This window comes from Schistocerca gregaria, chromosome X (genome assembly GCF_023897955.1).
Source record: "Schistocerca gregaria isolate iqSchGreg1 chromosome X, iqSchGreg1.2, whole genome shotgun sequence".
Classification (NCBI taxonomy): domain Eukaryota; kingdom Metazoa; phylum Arthropoda; class Insecta; order Orthoptera; family Acrididae; genus Schistocerca; species Schistocerca gregaria.
Genome location: NC_064931.1, coordinates 671,758,222 through 671,778,108, shown reverse-complemented (window position 1 = coordinate 671,778,108; position 19,887 = coordinate 671,758,222). Strand labels below are relative to the sequence as shown.

The 19,887-nt window shown below is 40.9% G+C and overlaps 1 protein-coding gene across 3 annotated transcripts in view; it reads left to right on the top strand.

Moving 5' to 3' along the window:
- The window catches only part of LOC126299189 (uncharacterized), a 508,703-nt gene that overhangs the window by 265,005 nt on the left and 223,811 nt on the right, over positions 1-19,887 (top strand). The gene's annotated exons all lie outside the window — the stretch shown is intronic.

Genomic DNA, 19,887 nt, shown 5'->3' with positions numbered 1-19,887 from the left:
ACTAAAAGGGCTCTAATCGTAGATATCGGCCGGAAAACACACTTCTTACCGAGTTTCCGCAGAAGACGACCATTCCTGTTAGAAATGCTATCGGCTTAAGGTAAAAAGGCATTAGACCTTGGTGCCATTTCGTTATTTTCATCCCTCACCCAGTTCACGGTTGGTCGATAGCGCAACGCGTGTTTCCTCTGTCTTTCACTGTAACCATTCTGGCTAAAGTGACTTCAGCATGGGCTACTTCAGCTGGCTATCTTCCAGAGTCTGAGATGACATGGGCATTATGAACCAAGATACAAAATTCACCTTCAAGTTGATTCGGAGGGTGACAAGTATCATCCAGAAGATATAAACCACTGTGAATTGGTTTCCTATAAACGTCATGGTCAAACCTACCGTAACCCTTCCTCCAGAGCAACGCATCAAGGAAGACAGCAGTCATCCTTTTCCACCACCGTAGTGAAACGAATATTCAGGTGGATTGAATTCAGACGCTCTAAGAAGCTGTTTAAATTCTCACTGCCCGAGGCCAGGAAACAAAAAGTATCATCGACATATTTAAAAGAAAAAAAAGAGACACGCAGGATTATATGCATCCGACTTCAGGGCAGATCTTCCATAAGCATGTTGGTAACAACATGTGACAAACAGCTGTCCTTCGCAACTCCATCTGTCTGTTCACACAACTGCTTATTGAGTAGAAAGTAAGCGTTAGTCAACAAAAGTCGAAATAGCCTTATTAATTTGACACCAAACCTAAGCTCAATTAACTGTAACGAATAAGAGAGAGACTCGCGAGTGAAGACAGAGACCACATCAAAACCTACTAAAATATAAGTAATTCAAACGGACTCCCTAGAAACGACATAAGAAATCCAAGGGTGTTTTGCTACACTTCATGTCGGGCCACCTTCGGTAATGACAATCGAAATAAGAGGCACCGCTTCCTGGGAATCTTCTAGGGGGGACAGCACAAAGCGAGTTAAGACTCTTGACAGGCTCTTGCGATAAGGAACTTTTCTTCAGGAGGCTGTTTAGTCTCCCTCTCAACCCATTTAGTCGCCTGCCGAGGGTTTACAAATTCCTTGCAAAGCCCTCTCTCATTCAATTTGCACCTTTGAAATGACGGAAGAAGCACCTGTCGATATACCGACTGTTGTCGAAGACGCAGCCCGGCTGCTTTTCCCCAAGTTGTTTGAACAGGTATGTTGTTGTTTGCACCTTCATGTTTCAAATGGTTCAAATGGCTCTGAGCACTATGGGACTTAACATCTGAGGTCATCAGTCACCTAGAACTTAGAACTAATTAAACCTAACTAACCTAAGGACATCACACACATCCATGCCCAAGGCAGGATTCGAACCTGCGGCCGTAGCAGTCTCGCGGTTCCAGACTGAAGCGCCTAGAACCGCTCGGTCAGCAACCTTCACGTGTTCATTGTATGGCGTGTAACATCACCTCCAATATAGTTTTCAGCAAGTTCTGCAACAGAGAAGGTTAACAAAATTGTTTACTTAATATGTTGCATTTTTGTTTTCAAAGTTGAAGAGCCACCGCAGTGATTTCGTACGGATTCCACCTGTCTTCTGCTCTCACAGGAGCGTTACGTGTCTGCAGTTCCCACCAAGGCAGGGCCAGCAAGGCAGGCCGTTACCTCCATGCTCTCGCTAAACCTTTTAGAACACACGTAATAATAACCGAAGGTCCTACTTCTTTTTACGTTCGACGAAGTTACTGACTTGTATGATAATTCATATTTTCAGCACTTGCTTCTGTCTTCGAGCTGTCGAAACAAAACCTACGGTCTAAGGCCCGGTCTCTCCGTGTTCGGATTCTCAATCTTTTTAATGCAAGAAGCAACACATACACACACACACACACACACACACACACACACACACACACACACACACACACAGGAGGAGTCTGTCTCAGCCAGACTAAATCGTTCAAAAACAAGTGCCTAAACAATTGGCTCCTTCCTTTTTTTAGTGGTTTACATCATATAGATAAGCTATTTTAAACGCAAAATACCAGGTAGTTATAATTAAAGTCAGTTACTCAAGGAGACCCAGTGTGGGTTGTAATTATCGCATGGCAGCGAGATTTGACAGATAAGCTTGTGCTTTAATGTGGAACCGTTATACACTGAAAACAATTAGTTCAAATTTTGGCCACTAGGTGCAAATATGAGGTAGTACAGCTGTTCGTCGACATCTCTTGCTCTTATTGAACAAATCTGAAAACAGGGATTAATAATAAAATCAACATTATGCCTTTCTCATTTGTTTAACCTTTCTGTCCACGGCCCGTTGCTAATCCATTACATATGGAAACATTTTTATACGTCTTTCTTGCATTCATATCGCCAGATTTGCACCTAGTGGGCAAAATTGGAACTAATTTTTTCGGTGTAAATCGGTTCCGCACTAGCGTATTAGAATATCTACCAAGTTTCGCTGTCATAAATTAATTAGAACACACACTGGATCTCTGTGAGTAGATGCACTTTAATTATAACCACCCGGCACCCATTAAAACTCGCCTGCATAGCTGAGGGTAACGCAGTCTGTGCGTGAAGTGTCAGACCCGTAGGCACTCAGTTCGAATCTTGTGATGGAGTATATTATCAGCACCAGAATTTCGCCGAAAATGAGAGAGGAGCTGCTAGCGAACAGGTTTCTGTTCACCAAGCTGCCCACCAGTGTCCCGACCCTTGTGAAATTTCTCTTAGCGTGAAGATATATGATACGATTAATAGCGAACACTGGATTGTGCGGCTTCATTTGCGTTGTACGACACCCATCTCTATTATGAGATAACATTTAACTTTTGACTTTCTCGTTCCCGACAATAACCTGGGGACGGGTTGGGCATTGAAATGCGCAGAGAAGTACTGCCGATTTCTTCTACACGTAGTGATTGAATGCATGACAAACTTACATGAGGGTAAACGAACAGAGATTGAATGTAGAATTTTCCTCGTAAGACTAACTTTTATCGGCGTACCCCATTATTCGAATTTAGATCAAATATTAGGAAAGAAGTCCTGGTTTTGTTGTACAAGTCTCTTCTGATACCGATAACTGCCGTTAGTTGTTTCAAAGTAGAATCCACGCGCTATTATCGATGGTGTATACCTTGCTGCACACTATTAGTCTTCGATATCACTAAGTCTATATTCATCATATTTAAATATTTGTTAAATAGATGCAGTCTGATAACCAGAAGACCATCCATATCTGTGCATAAAGTCCTAGCATTGCAGTTTATGGTGTGATGTACCATCGGGTATGAGTTTATGTCACGGCTGGTAATGATTGAGGGAACTTTGATGACACCTCACGGCCATTCTGTGGCCACATCTTTTACTTCTCGCGCGACCGTATGGTGGTGCCATTTTTCAACAGGTCAATGCCCGTCTGCACATGGCATGTGTCTGTGTGAACAGTTTGCATCATGTTCAGGTACTTCCTTGGTCAGCAAGAATCCTAGATCTGTCCCCGATAGAACATGTGTAGTACCAGTTCGGACATCAACTCCGTTCCAGTGTCAGTATCCAGGATCCAGGATATCAAGGATCAGTTGCAACAGTTGTGGGCCAGTTGCCTGAGAATAGGACCCAGGTGGAGGAAGGGGGGGCGAGGAGAAGAGGATATTATCAACAAGATCAGTAAGTTATGGATAAAAAGTCTCGATTCATCCTCTGATATCAATTTTGTAAAAAGTTCACTAAATCACTTTTCGCTAATCTCTGGTCATTGAATAACTCTATCCGCTCTTCTTTTCGGGTAAATGTAGATTTGCATTTCTTCTAAAATGTTCTTCAGCGGACGCTTATCGGTAATATGGGACAACACTTCCCATCCTCATCGATCGAAAAAATCAGTCAACTTGCGCTATATGCACGCGAGAACGGCCATGTTCGGCTTTACTTAACTTCGATGATATGACAGGAGCCTGTGTACTCATCCTTCCATTGAGAGTGAGTGATGCTATTTAAACTTCACACTAGACTGCCGAGCCTTTTAATTTTTAAGTGGCTTTCGACAACGTGTAGCCATTCAGCCAGACATCACAAACGAATACTTTTCTTCGTGAACCTATGTCCGATCGAGGTGGCGCTGTTCTACATTGGACTCGCATTCTGGACCTCGAAGATTCAAATCCCGTCCCATCAAGATTTAGGTTTTCTGTGGTTTCCCTAAATCGCTCAAGGCAAATGCCAATACGGTTCCTTTCAAGACACTACAGATTTTCCGCCCCATCGTTTGTCAACCCGTGTTAGAGCTGCGTCGCTAATGATTCCGTTATCGACGGGTCGTTCAATCCGAATCTTCCTTCCTGAAACTACCGTTCGAAACGCGCGCGAGTTATAACACATAAAGGATTTAGTTACTTAGAGTGATTTTAGCACGATATCTTGAGGTAAAAGAATTTTACGGGATGAAGCAAGATACGCAAGCAACTTAAGTAGCTGTTATAGTCGTGTGAAACAGAACAGCAGCAGCCGCGGAGATGCCCTAGGCAATCAGAAAGGGCGTCAGTCGGAGAATTCCAGCTGCGACAAAAACTCGCTCCCTACTTAAGCGCTATGAAATAGTGCAGAGACGAGGGGATTTTACTGCTTAATTAGGCAGCTAAGAAGATTATTTCACAATTTTTGAATATTCTCAGTGTGCATGACGCCTAATAACAGATGAATTTTCGCGCGGAAAGCTCTGTCTTCACGACTTCAGTAACTCAGCTACTGCTATGTCTACTTCGTTGCCCCTGTGAATACAAGAGAGTATCAGTTACCGGAATAAACACAATACGTAAATGATGTAGGAGTAATATCGATGCTTTGTATCTGCAAAACTACGCTCGCGGCTGTTAGCGCTGTGTGAAGGGCAGTATATACAGTGTTATAGCTGTATACACAGTAGGAGTGAGATTTCTGCTGCCGTGTTTGGTAACGCATTGAACATGCTAACAACGAACATTAGTAGACGACAGCCAATTAATCCTGTAAAAGCTGTTAAGCTGCATTCCAGAATGAATCTTCCAGTCTGCAGCGGAGTATGCACTGGTTTGGGTCTTCCACTCAGATTAAATCCACGCGCCGGACCGGTAAGGCAGGAATTTTCAAACAAGCGCACACTCCACTTAGAGGACAAAATTCGTTGCGGAAATTATTCCCTGGGCTGTGACTAAGCCATTTCTCTGCGATATCCTTCTTCCAGGAGTGCTACTCCATCGACGTATGCTGGAGAGCTTCTGTGAAGTCTGGAAAGTGCGAGTAAGGTACTGATAGGATTAAATTGTGAAGACGCATTGTTAGTCTTGTCTGGATAGCTCAGTCGGCCATTGGGATAATCCATGGAAGAACATTGGTACCAAAATCATAACTACAGAAGTACGATCGACAGGGTATCAGGTTGTTAATGGCATTGTAGGCACAAACGAGAAGAGAAAGGAAGATTAGAGTATAACATCTCGTCGAACAAATGAGACTCCTGTCTGAAACCCACTTCGGTTTCAAATAAATGAAAAGAGTTTGTAGCATTTTTCAGAAGAAATAGTGGCAGATTCACCACTACGGAAGTACTAACTGCTGCTGATGTGACGTACGATCCAGAAAAAATTACAGCAATTATGTAGTTATGTGAATTTTTTTTTTTAAATTCCATCAGTCGTAAAAGAAGTTCGGACAACACTGAAGATTACATACAAATGCTAAACTCCAATGGACTCCGATAAACGATTCAACAAAAAGAACCACAGAAAAGAATCTGGTAACATGTGACAAATAATATTTCGGAAGAAAGGCAGAAGGTGTTGCAGGAATCATTGCAGTACATAAAATGCGGCACAGAAGCATAAACAACGCGTATAAATATGTTCGTCAGTTTAATGTGTTATCGATGTACCCTCCAAAAACGGAAGAACTGATTGAAACAGAGCAAGAATCATTGAAATAAAATGTCAGTTCTGAACAAAGCTCTGATAAGGTACAAAACAAGAAGCTGATATACAGAAAAAGAAGACTGGTAAAAAGTGAAATGCCAATCCTCCTAAGCAGAGTACTAGTACGAAGTCAGATATAGCTTCTAGCTCGGCAGAAGTAAAAAAAATTAGTTTTTTTGAGGATTTTTTAAACAATAACTTATTTAAGATTTAAGTAAAGGCTGCACAGGCATGTAAAGTGGTGGAAAATATTTTCCTCATTAAGGCATATAGGCTTATTTATGTTGATTTCTGGTGCTGTGGTCTCGTGAATATGAGAGATAACAGTTTTAATTTCTAGCTCGGTTAGTTCTTGGTACTGAATGTATTCTCAATCACTTCATAATTTAAGTGATGTCTATAATGTAGAATATCTTGTCAAAGATTTGTCGTAAGATGGTTTTGTTGTAACTGGATCAGTTTCTTTTAGATGCGATAATTTCTTAACGTTAACACTATTTGTGAAACAAATGATTGTTCTTATAGATTTTCTCTGACCTTAAGCTTTCAATAATCTTATATCGCTTTTATAATTATAGGGACAAATATTCAAATGTAAATAAACAGTAAAAATTCTTGGTAAAAGTATAGGCAAAAGCACTGCCCGCGAAAGGCAAGTCCAGGTCCTGCACACAGTTTTAATCTGGGAGACTCAGAACACTTCGCGGTTCGCTGCTATTTTGGAAGATTCATTCGGTAATAATACAGTTGATTTTGTGGACTGATTTGGTACTGAAACGCAGGTTCACCCCTACTCTCCAGAAACTAAATAGAAATCAAAACAGTAAGAGAGAGCGGTAGCTGTTCCACTTGCAGGAAGGTTAATGCTCGTACAGTCGTAGGTGCAACAAGGATTCTTCTTATTTGATTAGGACGCAAATGATAAAATAATAACCAGAAAATACTACACAACCCCAGGCCCACTTGGATTAATAAAATATCGATGGAAAGAAGAAAATGTGAGAATGCACTTACCTACTAAGGTGGTTTTGTAATAGGTGAGTTGAGGAAGCATTTGAGCTGATTCACTCCAATCCAGATGAGTTCTTTGGCAGTTTAAAGCGACTGATACAGATGCAATATTGCCGCGGCTGCCGAAAACGAATTACCTCGCGACACTTCACATAATCAGTGAGCTGCGCAGTTCTTTTACTCCTCTTGTGGGGTACTATCGGTGCTGTTGCGCAGGAATTTCAAACTGCTCCAGGACCGCAGAAATGTACTTGCAAACAAACACAAATTAATTACGTAACTTTATTTTTTTCTCGGTTTTAGTAAAACTTTATGACTATTCCGTCATCACACGGCAGAACTTGATTGCAAGTTACGCGGTAACTCATGAGGACGAGAAGAACAGATAAGGGTACTGCTCGAAACGTTATTGCTTTTTTGACACCCGTAACGTGATAACGTACCCGATACCGCGTGCTGTTCCAAACACATATACGGGTGTAGCATACCTTCCGACTCTCCTGTCGTAGCAGTATAGCGTAACAGTACAGAATTTTTTTATTGGATAGTTTAACGGCTATTGCTCGTACTTTCGAACTGAAGATTTTGCGTCACGAGATAGCGACATTACAGTGTGAGGTGTCGTAAATTGATTAGAAAGCTCAATTCTGCCTGCTTTGCACACGGAAATCTTTCTCACTAAGTTTACCTGCAGCCAGGATTGCTAGCATATCATGTGTTCTTTCACTCGATATTCTTCGATTGTACATCTTCTGGAACGTTGCAGTTATGGTCAAGCAAATATTTATTTCACAGCATCGTGCAGTAGAACGAAATACCTTGCAGTAGCATCTTCACGGACCTTAGAATACGTCCAATCAGGTGCCTGTATGTCCAGTTAGTTATTTTCGTTTTCCGTCGATAATTTGCACTATTGATCGTAATGATGTGGAACGAGCCATTTTACATCAACATTGCACATTCATATGTTAACATCGCTACATGCTGACTATTTACAAGTGGTTTTATTTATCTATTTATTTTTAAATACAGATGTGAATTATTAATTCCTAGCCACCACCTTTCACATATTACTAAAACAGAAATTCTTCTGAGGAATATAAGGAGTTGTCAGAGAGAAACGTTTTTGTTTGTTTTCAATTTAACTTTGCCGTATGGGTTTTGGTGGCTGCATTGTGCTCCCTTTTTGTGCTAAAGGAAACCTTAATGTGCAGAATGAATGTAATTTTTTTCTTCTAGTATTATAATTATGTACATCAGTTGTTCATTTTGGACCGCAGTGGATTATTCACAACAAACTTCGTGAGGGAATAACTATATTGTGAAGCAATAATCAAATTGGCTAACTCCTTAAACATGTGCCTGCAAGTTGATAGGGGATGAGCACCACATTATTCTTACCTCAGAATAGTATCCCACACAGTATGTGGAATATATATAATAATATAAAATACGCGAAGTAGGTCAACTTACTGATTTGTGTCTTCCAAAGTGCAAATGTGGCTGCCGAAGAAATTTTGTTTTATGAATTCTGAAATGTGCTATTTTCCAGTTTAAATCCTCATCAATATGGACACCTAAAATTTTTGAAGTTTCCATCCTGGTTATTATATCCTCAACATGTGTTACTTATCACTGGTGTAGTACCCCTAGTTGTGCAGAACTGATTTTTTATTTTTATTTTCTTAAATAAAGAGTGAGACTATTCACAGAAAACCACGCAACTATACTTATAAGAACACCTTGTTTACAATTTCATCTGCTGCTATCCGTACCTATATATGTATGTTTGGATTGATTAGACTACTAGTGTCAACCACAAAAAGAAATAGTTCTGCCTGTTGTATATGGTATGGAAAGTCGTATATATATGAGAAACAATAGTGGTATTCACTTTCGAATTGAATATGTTGATAATAAAGGTGAATTGAGGATGAACTTTTGAGGATGAAATTTAAAATGCAAAATTACAATAGTAGAAGTAAAAATAATTTCCACATAAACTTTACGTCCAAGCAAGATACGCAGTCCTTAACAAGTGCCGAGGACATCAGGCAGGAGACTTTAAACCCCTGGATATGCGAACATAGAGTTAAAGTAAGTCGTAATAGCCACCAATTCAATGATGTACTTGTGTATTTGTGCTAGGGGATGTAAATTTCAGTTAACAGTAATGTTCATATTAAATATGTTTTATATATCACAGTTAAAAGACAACTGATAGTGTTCTGTAAAATCAGTAAAGTTGCATACGTACTTTGTATGAAGAAGGGCCTAGAAACAGCAGCTGAATAGCGTTAGATCCAGTGCTTAGCCTATTTCAGAGTACACATGGTTTCATGGTGTAGGTATCCATAGTTTAATTAGTACATGTCAAAAAATTTCTTTAAAATTTTTTGTTAACTTCTTGTAAAAGAACTTCTCGAAACCGCATTGTCTGTTTATGATCCTTTATGCCAAGATTACACTAGTTTCGCGATCATGTAATCATATCTTCAGGTGATAAAATCCATCGCTCATTTTTGGTGTTATTTGTTTGTCCCTAATCCACAGTCTATGTTTTTGTAGATTCTTCACCTGAAGATGCGGTTACAAGATCGCGAAACTGGTCTTATATAATCTTGGAATAAAGGATTGTCAACAGCTAATGCTCTTTGCAGAAGCTTTTTTTTTTACATGTTGTCAATAAAAAGATTTTAAAGAATTTTTAACATATTTCAAAGTATCTGCTTTCTTGCAAATATTTGTAAGCCCCTGATTTACAATACATTTCTAAAAAGATAATCAATACGTACTCTTCGTAATTAACACTGCGACTAACACTAGTTGTTAGTCGCTGTTGCCATCTTCTATAGCTATATTCGTTGTCAGCAATGACTGCTTTTGCTTGTTGATCGAAACAGACATTTCACTGAGTGCTGTCCTCCATCATTAGAGTTTTCGGAACACGGTGTGTGAGTAAACGAAAGAATGATGAATGAATTGTAGACTTTTTCTGGAGAAACTAAATGTAAATCTCCGTCAGTCCATTGTGAATTAGATCTCCACTGGTTTTGTCGGTTTTTTTTTTTTTTCTCAGTATAGCTTCATGCAAAGGCTAGGATAATTCCTTCCTCAAGACACGGCTAGCCCCTCCCAATCTTTTTGTACAGATGAGATATTATCCCGCGTTCGATGTCCTCAAGTCCACCGGGCCTGAATCCTTAACCATATTGCTGCATACTGTGATAGATATCCAAATTCATTTTACATTCGTACTGTTCATTCACGAGGCTCATAAGCTACCGATCTCAGTATTTCTATGTAACAGTGAGGGAAAGCTTTTTTCTACGTGCAGGAAAGCCTCTTGTTTTATGATAACGTTAATGATGTAGTAGTTATCCCAGAGAGTAATCTTCCAAATTGTGAAAAGAGCATGAACATGTTACGCGCATAGTAGGGATTTAAAAATTTGTCTATAACTTAAATGCACCTAAGATGTACAGATATCAGCTAAAGCGTTATAATCGTCCATCTAATACGTATTTGAAGCATCCTAATACAGTGCTGGTCCACATGTGGGAAGCAAAACAGCTGTACTTCATCGTTGCACGGTTCTATAAGTCCTTGACATGTAGCCGGTGGCGAACGGCTCCAGCGCACGCAATTTCCATAGATCACGCTGACTTAGTTCTGAGCTCGAGCTGCCGCTCAGCGACATCCCATGTGTGTTTGATAACGTTCTTTACTCCTCGCTTGTGGGGACCAGTGCCTTATATGGAAGTCATCAACATGCTCCTCAGGCCACTGGAGCACAATTTTGGCATTACATCATGTACTAAGGCTCTTCTGGAAAGTTCCAAGTCTGGTTTAAAAAGATATCAGCCACAGAGGGATACATGTGGGCAGCAATAATGTAAACGTTATCAGCAAATTTCATAATGCTTTCTATAAACACCACGTGTCCCAAGGGAACGAGGCAAATTTCTCCCACAGCATAAGTGACCACCAACTGCCTGTGTATATCCAACATTGATATATTGAGGAGATATCCTCCTGAAATATGTATGTGGTGTCGGACACGTCCGAAAGAACAGACATCACACATATATAATTACGTTGAGACTGCCAATGATCTCTTCAGCGCGGATGCACACCAGGCTCGAAATCGTATGGGAATCGGCGAAATGCCGTGTATAATGAGGATAATGGGCAAGGCACACTACAGTAGTAATGCGTGGATAAGTTGAGAATTTTGGTCTGGCGGGAGGCGTGCTAGTGTAGTTCGTGCAGTTGCGATGGCCACTGTGTCCAGAGCCGGCACGGTACCTCAGCGCGTTCGGTCAGAGAGCCGATTGGCCTCTGTAATAAAAAACTGAGTGGAAGGATCAACAAAAAAGGGGGGGGGAATGGTGCAGGGGTCAGCGCATCTGTCTAGTAAGCAGGAGACCCTTGGAAATCCCGCTCCTGTACAATCGTTTTTCTTCTTTTTTTTCGTCTTAACTCTCCTGAAAGCCCGTATATTCTAATACGAGTGTCGGCATCAGTGATTCATCAGACTAGACAACTGTTTTCATCGGTTCGTTGCCTACTCATCATTGCTCCTTTGTGTAAGATTTTGATGCCGGTCGTCAAACTATTTGTTACACCGAGAAAATGCCGCGGAATTTGGTGGAATGTGATTTTAATTAATTTTAGTTTATCATGGTTAACGTTAGGATGGAAATATAATGCAGGATAGGTTCGAAAACATCGACAGGTCCTTTAACTAAAAAAGATTGCCCGACACAGAAGGACTATTAAATAAATTTAAAAGCTGACACCCACTTTCGAGGAAGACTGAAGAGTCCAACGCAGATCGTACGACCTTGTCATATGGATAAAGGTAGTCTCGGTGAGGAGGCGTTTTTGGATATATAGGGGAGCAGGAACTGTTGTAGATTCTTAACATTCACAGGTCATTTCTGGTAACTTCTACAGTTCATATGTTAATATATTTTATTGTGTGTGTGTGTGTGTGTGTGTGTGTGTGTGTGTGTGAGAGAGAGAGAGAGAGAGAGAGAGAGAGAGAGAGTGATTGAGTGTATGTCAGTACGTGTGCGGGTAAACGAGACAACAGTGCAAAAATACTGGAAGCTGGAGCGCACGCATGCCTCCAAAACAGCAATAACCCTTGCTAGAGTTTACGGAACCACGTAATGCGCTGTTGACAAGTGTTAAAACAACCTGATCAAGAAAATTTGAGTAAGTAAGCTTGTAAACAACATTCTCTTTAAATCCATCGATTCAGATGAAAGAGAGTACTTCACAAACGTGTCAGGATTTTGAATACGGTGCACCATTAGTAACTTTCAAAATGTTCAAATGTCTGTGAACGTCTAAGGGACCAAACTGCTTAGGTCATCAGTCCCTAGACTTACACACTACTTCAACTAACTTATGCTAAGAACAACACGCACACCCCTGCCCGAGGGAGGACTCGAACCTCCGGCGGGAGGTTAGACACTTTAATAGCATTTATTATCTCTTTTTTGTAAATATTTACTGCAGCATACAAAAGGCGGAAAATGAGAATACGTATAAAGATAACGAAGCAGAATACTAGTTATAATACCGAAGCTGCCGTTATTTTAGTGCTCGGCCGTTTACAGTTCGGAGGAGAGGGGTTTCTTTTTTTTATCTTTTGAACGTGCGTGGAGAGGCGGTCTGTTGTGAATGGCGGTCGTGCAGCCGTGTGTACCCTCCTAAACAGGCGCCGTTGCGTAACGCTCCTTGGCCCGCATTCCAAGCCGCAGTAAACATCGGCGACCCCTTCCACGCTTTTCTTCTGCCTTTCGTTCCACACCTGAAACGTGCCAAACACCATGTACAGTGGTTACCAGCTGCACCCAATACGTCATCTCCTTTACGCGTGTACGGAAGCAGTTACCACTACTTATCACTGGGCAGAAGAGTGTGGGGACGACGTTATTGCGAAAGTAATGGATACGGCGCTCAAAGCTAGACACCGCAGACGAATAGTTTATCTCTACAGATTTGTCTCCATTTGTATCTCCCGCATTCTGTGAGTTACTCATGCGCGATCCAAGCAACCAACAGTAGTATGAAGCCGATATTGTCTGCCGTCATTGGCTGAAATAAGTAAGTGCTTTAAAAGACTGACTATCGGAACTGTAGGCAGCATTTCAGTCAGCTTTAATAAGCGTGTGATTCATTTAATCTCTGCTCTTCACCCCTTAGCTGGATGCTACGCGAGAAAGATCAGAATACAGGGTAGTATTCTTTTACAGTAAACCATTTTTTATTGGTAGAAAAACTGAAACTGGGTTCTAATGTTAGGTTAAAATATTTGCTTTTCCTTTTGATGAGATGCCAACGTTGATGGTAAAAAATTCGTACTATACTACTACCATATGTTTATTATCGCTCTTAGTGTATTGATGGATGGTGGATGTAGGTATATTATATATTTAGCAATCTTTTTTCAGTCAGCAATTACCTGCTTTCACTTTACCATTACCTAACGGGATGAACATGTATGTAATCTGTCTGCAAACTGTAAAAATTGTGTCTTCCTATTTTCAGCGTTGGCGTATTTTTTACTGAAACAAAACCGTGGAATAGCCCAACATTCATTTACATGGAGGTAAAGAACACTTAAAAGTTACGCCTAAGCTGCCATCAGTTCAGCACCACCGGTTATTGATGTAATAAAATAGGGCGTTGCTTTTCCTCGTGTCAAGTACACTAATGTTCGGTATTGTAATGAGCAGAGGAAAATTAGTTAATACCTGTTTGGTGCTCATCTAAAATGACTGAACTGTTTCGAACTTTGTTGTGTGTATGTCGTTTTTGTTCTACTATCTATGACCGACAAATTTCTACGAAAAATGTCTCGCTAAAGATCGTGCATTATTACAGCTTGCTTCATTTTGTGATTAAGTTTTTATATGCGCGATATTTGGTAAGCAATGCAGTCACATTAAAACATTCTTCTTCGGTCATCCCTATTTATCCATCTTGCGACATTTGGGAAACTTTTCCTTCATTTATCTCACTATGTCTGCGTCTTTACGCGTTGATAACTCAGTTGATTGCCAACTTTCTTATATGCGCTAAGTCTTTCTTTACCGTTTTAATTTACGATTCCAAAAGAAAATTAATTCATGCGTGGCGAAAACTATCTAAGAAAGCAATAATTATTTGTCCATTGTGTTCTTATGGTACCCCTTCTTTAATGGCTGCTAAGTTTAGCAGCTTAGGTTCATAGGCAGCTGTAGATATTCCACACTACATAATAGAGCCCCACTGAAGGAAGTATCAGTAATGACACACGCTGAATATTGCGTGGCAGCCAGCAAACAGTTTCTCGTCTGTAAGCATGATTTTCATTTTGAAACCATTTCGCAGTAACAACAGGGAGGAAGGCATGAAGATTAGTGTTTTGTGGCCTGTTAACAACGAGGGCCTTCGAGATGCAGCTCAGCTCGGTCTGAACAAGGAAAAGACGTGAAATAGGCCGCGTCCTATCCGAAAGAATCATCCTGTCATTCACCTGAAGTGATTTAGAAAACCGCTCAGTGCCAACCCTTCCGGCACTCTGTTTAATCAGTAGGTAGAAAACGCAGATTGTCGTGATACATAAAACGGAAGAAAGAAACGTTCACTTCATACAACGTTTAAGAATTTCCCGCTAAGCAATTACTGAAAACAGGTTTCCATTGTGTAGAATGTTCATAAGATTCGAAAGATTAATTGAAAATCTAGAAATAGGGCTAAATAGTACAAGTTACATTCATACAGAGAGACTATATATTTTTTCCCTCTTCATAGTAACTTTTAATGGGTTCACAGGGAATAGCGATAAACTGAAATACTGTTCCTTTTTTTTTAACTTCTGGAAAACATTAGGTTCGCTTTGTGTATGGAAATATGGGTCAGCTTTTCTCCCATTGCGACGCAAAAGTTTAAAATTTGGCTCGAACATGCCTACAACCTTTGACTGTAATAGTGCAAAAACGTGGAGCCCTGAAACGTCACTCTATGGCTCTGTTCATGTGAAGTGTAAGGTATGTTAATGATGTCATATTGGTACAAAACGTCACCACAATTCTGCCCAATGCCACCATGAACGTCTCACAACATGAGAAGGTCGCCACATCTCTCCTTACCCACATCTCACACCTTCACTTGACGCCTCTGCGACCGAGGTCAGAAGTGCGACTCCCAGCGTCGAAATCACGCGATTTTCTTTTTGGGTAGCGGAGGATAACGTTTTGGACTCACCACTACTCAACATCGACGACACGAAACGGCCTCAGGGCGTGATGTAACCACCGATTCCTTTGAGGCATTCATTTTCAGACATTTCACCCTTGACAACAACAGTTTGCAGTGCGATGTGCAAGGTTCAAAAAATGGTTCAAATGGCTCTGAGCACTATGGGACTTAACATCTATGGTCATCAGTCCCCTAGAACTTAGAACTACTTAAACCTAACTAACCTAAGGACATCACACAACACCCAGTCATCACGAGGCAGAGAAAATCCCTGATCCCGCCGGGAATCGAACCCGGGATCCAGGCCTCGGGGAGCGAGAACGCTACCGCACGACCACGAGCTGCGGACGATGTGCAAGGGGACGGAGTTCTTGACAATGTCTGACAGTGCTGACACACTACTGTTCACCCTTTCTCAAAGGACATTGGACGTGAACTCACTCCTATGGAGTGTAGCGCGACCACAATTTCTTTTTTGTCTACAGTGTGAAGCCATTAGGAACCGTTCAAAGCCCTTCGACGAAATTCGATCTTGATCCGAAGCAGAAAAGGGTGTTTATGATTTCCATCCCTCCTTTTTCACGCCCTCCTGTGGCGTGTGCATGGGGGCTGCGACATTGACGTATGTGTGAATAAAACGGCAAAGCGTGCTTCTAAGACGCCCTAGTTTGCTTCACTGCCACCTACACACCGTTTTTGGTCACTTTAAAAATGCATGTGTACAGAGACACCCCTCCACTGATCCCTACTCGCCAGAGGGACAGCCAACCCTCTCGATATAGTGCCTGCTGGTCGCATGTCAAACCTGAAGTGTGTCGAAAAGGTTGCATATCTTTCTGAGGAAGGCAATGGAGTGACGTTTGAGCTCATGATACATCATATAGTGAGCATTTAATGTCATAATGTCTGGCATCTACCGGCAACTGTATTCGCCACAAATCGTTTTATTGTTATGGAAGACATTTTACAGCCTTACTTCTTTTTTCGTTTTTAGGAAATATGTAATGGCTTTTATGACTATTAATTACATATCTGGCTCTGTTGTTGCCCAGTATCTTGTGATTAAGCCGATTTTAAACGAGAACGCATGTCTCTCGCGGTGATATGAATTAATAACTACTTCTCAAGCTTCCAACCAAATCAAATAGTAAAATTAAACCACCTGATACCATTGAAATTCCAGGACTTCTTAAGCCTTACGTTGCCCCATAAACCTTCCTGCTCATGGAATATACTCTTTTCCTTTATAGTGGGTAATAGATGAAGAAATTTGTTAAAAGGATATGGCTTTTTCACTTCTGCTGCATTTATTATATTGATAATCCAATAAATGCAGTAGAAGTGGAAAATGCCATCTCCTTTTGATGCTCTTATGTGCTGATCATGCTTTAACTTTCAATTTATTGATGCATTGTTTTGTGAGAAACTAATGACAAAACATGAAAAATTTTATTTCAACGAGGAATTTAGAAACTTATTTAGTAAACAAAGTTGTTTGTCCGCGTATGAGTTGCTACAAAAAGAAGCCTATACGCAAGTGTTTTTCCAACATGCCATACGTTAATCCTGTGATTCTCAAGCAACTACAGAGGTGGACGCTACTACGGAGGCGTTGTGCATGACGGAGATGTTTACTGTTCTAATTGAGTGAGTATGTTCCAAGGAAAGTACAGCAACATACTACTTTCTCCTACACATGTCTCGCTAACTGACCACGACGAGAAAATTAGGGGAATTCCGAAGTTTGTCGACAGTCGATCTTCCCCGGTACATTTTGTAAATCCAATAGTGGAGACGGGGAAAACTCCGTGGTACCAGAAGATCCCTCCGCCGCAAACAGTGGTATTGCTTGTGGAGTGTAGATGTACGAGGGTCAGTCCAAAAGAAATGCACACTATTTTTGTAAAAATACAGTTTTCATTCTGCATGTGTCAAAGTTTTACAGTGTGTAGATGCATCCTCCCCACTTGTTTTCAAACTTAGTTCAACCTGTTCCCGTGAGTGGCGCCGTCACAGCGTATTAAAAAAAGATGGCTGCTACAGTTGACGTTCGTCAGAAGCAACGTGCTGTCATAGAATTCCTATGCTGTGAAAACGAGACAGCGGGAAACATCCACAAGCGATTGAAAAAATGTGTATGGAGATGCTGCTGTCGATCGCAGTACAGTTAGTCGGTGGGCAAGCAGGTTACGTGATGACAGCGGGCACGGCAATATTGAGGATTGTCCTCGCAGCGTCAGGCCTCGTACTGCTCACACTCCAGACAGTGTGCAGAGAGTTAAAGAATTGGTGACTGCTGACAGACACATCACAGTGAACGAATTGTCACGCTAAGTTGGGATAGGGAAAGGGAGTGTTTGCAGAATACTGAAAGTTTTGACGTTAAAAAAGGTTTTTGCCAGGTGGGTTCCCAGGATGTTGACAGTGGCTCTCAAAGAAACAAGAAAAACGGTATGCAGCGAACCTTTGGAATAGTACAAGAATGGTGGAGATGAATTTCTTGGAAGAGTTGCGACAGGTGATGAAACATGGCTCCATCATTTTTCACCAGAGACTAAGAGGCAATCAATGGAGTGACATCATGCAAATTCACCCAAGAAAAAAAAATTCAAAACCACACCTTCTGCTGGAAAAGTTATGACTATGGTGTTATTCGATTCCGAAGGACTCTTGTTTGTGGACATCATGCCAAGTGGAACCACTATAAATTCTGATGCATATGTGACGACACTGAAGAAACTTCAAGCTCGTCTGAGTCGTGTTCGACCACTTCGGCAAAAGCAGGATGTTTTGCTGTTGCATAACAATGCACGGACCCATGTCAGTCAAAAAACCATGGAAGCGATCACAAAACTCGGATGGACAACACTGAAACACCCGCCTTACAGTCCTGACCTGCCTCCATGTGACTATCATTTCTTTGGGAAACTGAAAGACTCTCTTCGTGGAACAAGGTTTGAAGATGATGACTCCCTTGTACACACTGCCAAACAGTGGCTCCAACAGGTTTGTCCAGAATTTTACTGTGCGGGTATACAGGCGCTGGTTCCAATATGGCGTAAGGCAGCTGAGAGGGATGGAAATTATGTGGAGAAATGAAAATATTGTTTCTAAAGGATGTATCTACACACTGTAAAACTTTCAGACATGTAGAATAAAAGGTGGATTAAAAAAAAAGTGTGCATTTCTTTTGGAGTGGCACTCGTAGATGTTACGAGGAAAGCCTTTGTACATATTAAAATGATACACTCGTTATGTACTTTATAGGCTGTAGGTGTGTATGTAGACGCAGATGCTTCATTCTGAAGCTCTGCTGAAATTTTAAATGTCTTTTGTACAGCGACAATAAGCGCAGCTGTTTCAGGGGTTTCATCAGGAAGATTATCATTTCCATTGTTCTGTATCAAACTGGGATGTGAGTGACAGGACGAACTGGTTATTACCGATTGTTTAATGAAGAGTCTGTCTCTGTTGTCATATCGAACGTAGAGCGTAAGTAAATTACGCATAATCGAACAATGGATATTGAAATATTGTGACTGCAACAGCCTACAGGTTCTACCTTCGTAACCTGGAACAACTTTGCGATGAAGCTGGGCCAGGAAACATGTGGTTTAGATAGTTTTCATCGCCTCTAGTTGCCCAGTAAGGACAGGTGAATTGGTACCTTACAGTTTCTGAGTAGCGAGACAGTATGTCAGTTCCCTGTCTTACATTCCTAACCTCCATCTTGTGTGTAATGGAGTGAGAGACTGTTTATGATGATCCATCTGATTCATTGAGACGTTAACTTTGTAGGCCCACACGGCTCTACTCGAGAGCCAGGTTTCAACCATTCTACTCGTCTCACTTTTACAAAATACTCATAGCAGAAAAAACACTACATTACACTGCATAAACACTTATCAGAATTATCCATACGATAAAATAGCTAACATGTAATAGGATGACGGTAAAGGAATACCACTTTCACTTGCATTTTGTCATGAGACAAGAGCGCTATCTTTCAAAATGTCGTTATGCTCAAGCAATGAGAACTTCGATTCAGTCAGTCAATCAAACATGTTCCTATTGCGTAAAATCCATTTGAAGTTCTGAAAATTAATGGACCTAGAGTTAAAGAAACGAAGCCTACTTTGGTGCTGTAGCGAGCTGTTTTTATATATTAATAAAATGGTAACATTGATTTTTATTCACTTAATCTAAGCAGTGTACTCAACTTAATAAATATTGACGTTGCGTTTTCTACACCACTGACGCAGCGTTATGTTGGTATGCTATACAAAGTTCTGTTTTCATTTTAAGAGCTATTATTTGCCCAGAGTCTTGCAAAGGTGAAGTTCAGTATTCAAATATCAGTCCACCATAGCATATCGATGCAACTCTAAAAACATGGACGTAATCTATTTTGAAGCTTTCCGCTCGTCGCTAACACCATCACGTAAGGTCGATTTTTTTCGACAGGCAGTTTGGCTCCATGGTAGAACACTAACCTGTCAGCTGAGAGGTCAGGTTTCGATTCCTGGTCGATGAAAGCTTTTAAATCAATGATATATATCCTAAGAGCATTTAGATGAACTATAAAATTCATATTGATGAAGAAAAGTCGGTAGGACACGAGACTGGTACTCGCTATTTCGAGTATCGTGTTGGTCATAATGTTTTTGATT